At 37.0% G+C, this 3,363-nt stretch overlaps 1 pseudogene; it reads left to right on the top strand.

Moving 5' to 3' along the window:
* Positions 1 to 2,021: 2,021 nt before the first annotated feature.
* LOC128652244 (ER membrane protein complex subunit 6-like) lies at positions 2,022 to 2,374 on the top strand (annotated as a pseudogene).
* The last annotated feature ends 989 nt before the right edge of the window (positions 2,375 to 3,363 follow it).

Genomic DNA, 3,363 nt, shown 5'->3' with positions numbered 1-3,363 from the left:
GCGTATTGCTCGCCGCATTCAGCGATGTTTGTCGGTCATGATCCGCTGATCGGATCATGTCCGACAGATGGTTGATAAATCATCCCCAATGTATTCAGCTGGCTCCCAGTAGTGTATCGTTGCTCCTTCATCCAAGGATATCAATAAAAATCTAATTTGATCATAGAAATAATTTGGAAAGTTCTTTCAAACTTTCAATCTTAATAATAAAAGAAAGATTTTGAGCATCCCTTTAGTTCAATTTCTAAAGCAGATTTGAATTTCTGAAAACATTCTGATTATAGCTATTGCTTTACAGTTTTGTTATTAGAATGTCATCTTGTTAATAACACCATTCAAAGTGTCAGTTGTTTACAGAACTGATGAGATGATTTACTTGGGATTAGTTTTTCTCGCTGTGTTTGTTCAAGAAATTAAACACTTTTTAATTAGCTTCCAGTGATACCCAATGTTGATAATTACTGATGTTCTGTCAATGTATAGATTTACACTTTATTCAGATGAAGTGGATCGAAATAACATTTAAAGGGACAGTTCTCCCCTTTAAATTATTCCCAATGATCCTTTTTACCTGCTAGAGTGTATTAAATTGGTTGCAAGTAGCTCCTTTACTCATATTTCAGCATTTGAAATAGCTGATTTAGCTTGTGGTTTCCCAACCTATACTGAAAGTTTTGATACTGGCGTATATGCTACTGACAAGTAAACACAGCCAGCAGAAGAAATTACACCCTCAGTGGGGGGCATGATAGTTAAGTAATAAAATTATAATTTTCCATTGTTCTCTCTATGTATTGAGCTTTGGTGTGCCAGACAAATATAAGATAAGGAAGCAAGTCTGTGCACATAAAAGTGATAACATAATGAGATCTGATATTACCTGAAGCTCAACCCATTGTAATAGGCTGTGGTTTCAAAGCACAAAACCAGCTACTTCAGATACACAAATAAACCCGAAAATGAAATTTCTCAAATATTTTATACTCTGCAGTTGATATAACAAGTCATTTAAAATACATTTATGGAAAAACAATTTTACAGTGTACTGTCCCTTTAAGTTGTGAAAGTGATCCAATGCATTAGAGCATTTTCTTGCTGCAGATTTATGTCCCTTTAAATGAGCTAATGCTTTTAAAGGAACATGAAAGACAAATACTTCTTTCTTGATTCAGAATTCAATTTTAAAAAACTTTCAAATTTACTTCTATTTAATTTGCTTGTTATCCTTTGCTGAAATCTTTATCTAGGTAAGCTCAGGAGCAGCAAAGAACCTAGGTTCTAGCTGCTGATTGGTGGCTGCACACACACATATATATATATATATATATATATATATATATATATATATATATATATATATTGATTGTCATTGGCTCACTTATGTGTTCAGTTAGAAACCAGTAGTGCATTGCTGCTCCTTCAACAAATGATACCAAGAGAATGAAAAAATTAGGTAATAGAAGTAAATTAGAAAGTTGTTTAAAAATGTATTCTCTATCTGAATCCTGAATGAACATTTTTGGGTTTCATTTCCCTTTAAACACAAAACACAAACCACTGTTACACTCCTGTAACTTCCGCAACTTAAATAAAAAATGCTATTCAGATCTTATATACAATATTTAATTTATTTACTTTTGAGTTATAAATCTGGAAACAGCTGATCAAGTAGGCAACACTGATAAGTCACAAATGATAAGTATTTTGGCACAAATTTTGAACGATTCACACATTAAATACCATGTTCCTGAGTTTATGAAGCAACTAAGTTCATAGCAAACACTTACTATAACAATATAGAATAGTTCCTAAAAATATTTGTTGAAAGTAGTGCCACATACTTATTAGACAGCTAATACCTTTAAATATTATTAAAATCCAGTAACATGTTGTCTTCTTCTAACAAAGATGGCGGAGTGCATATTATAGACTTGCTCTGTCACCCGCTGTAGGGATCAAGCGATAAACCTCCCTCATATTCATATGTCTCGCTGTAGAGTATCTACTCTGGAGTTGCAGCAATGGCGGCAGCTCTGGCTATGAAGAGAGACGGTCCTCAGTTCATAAGTGAAGCTACAGTGCGAGGGAATGCAGCAGTTCTGGACTATTGCAGAACATCCATGTCTGCCCTGTCTGGAACCACAGCTGGAATACTTGGCTTAACAGCCCTGTGTGGTTTCATATTTTCCTCGCCTCATTCCTTCTCTCTTTGCTGTTGGTATTAGAATCTGGATAAAGGTGCACCAAATATTTTAAAACCAAAGGGCCACTGTTTACGGGTGGTCTTATCGGAGGACTTTTTATGTATGTTCTCTTTTGGACCTTCCTGTATGGCATGGTGCATGTTTCCCAGAGATGTTGTGGTGTGCTTTAATATCTTTACCTTCAAAGACAGGCTTATGCAGGCAGCCTTCAAAAAACAATCATACCAGACAACTTCAAAGACATCCAGCTACTAACGGACCTATCCTCACATACTTTACAGCAACAAAGGACTTAAATATCTATAACCACTCCCCTCAGAAGATCAAATATCAAGTACAGATGGGGTTATCCCACAAAACTTATCATAAGAAAGGATAATCAAACCCATGTGGTGACCTCACTTTCTCAAGGCAATGCCCTCTTGACAAACTGGGGACTGCAAAATGACGCGGCACCCTCATCTGTTACCCCTTATCCTAATTTGAGGGCCTCAGCACAAGAATGGACTGTAAGAGACAAAGACAAACCTCAAAGCCTTGCCAACTTTATTTGACACTCCCCACGAGTGGGCACATTTCATTATACTGAGATCATTACGTAAATATTGTATCAATCTCATGTTGTTACCTAGAGTTCAGTAAAAATTTAAAAGGTAATACTTATTTTTTTGCACTAGAGCGGGGCTGACTGCACCTGCCTCATCTTTCAGTTGCACTACCCCCCCCCCCCCGAGCTAAGAGCCCACGTTAGGTTCCACATTGGTGGACTACTTCCACCAAAAATACTCACTCTCCAACCCCCCCACTCTTCCCAACTCACATTCCTTTAACCCTACTTCCTCTATTTATTAATAGTGAGGTCCTCATCAAACCCTACGTAGGATTAGCATACAACCTCACACATGTCCTCCCTCAGATTTGTAAGACATAATGTGAGTGGTCTAAACACTACAGGAAAAAGAAGCCTGCCTATTAGATTCCTCAAATTCCATAGAGCAGATGTGGCATTTCTCCAGGAAACGCATTTCTCATCTGATGGCCCAGTCAAACCCCTATCTAAGGATTATCCAGTTATGGAATCGGCCCCTTTTTCTAAAAAAGCTAGAGGAGAAGCCATACTTATACATAAGAAATTGGCTTATGAGCTGATACACATTAT

The sequence above is a fragment of the Bombina bombina genome, chromosome 3 (genome assembly GCF_027579735.1).
Source record: "Bombina bombina isolate aBomBom1 chromosome 3, aBomBom1.pri, whole genome shotgun sequence".
NCBI classification, from domain to species: domain Eukaryota; kingdom Metazoa; phylum Chordata; class Amphibia; order Anura; family Bombinatoridae; genus Bombina; species Bombina bombina.
The sequence above is the reverse complement of the archived record's forward strand: the minus strand, read 5'-3'. Positions and strand labels throughout refer to the sequence as shown.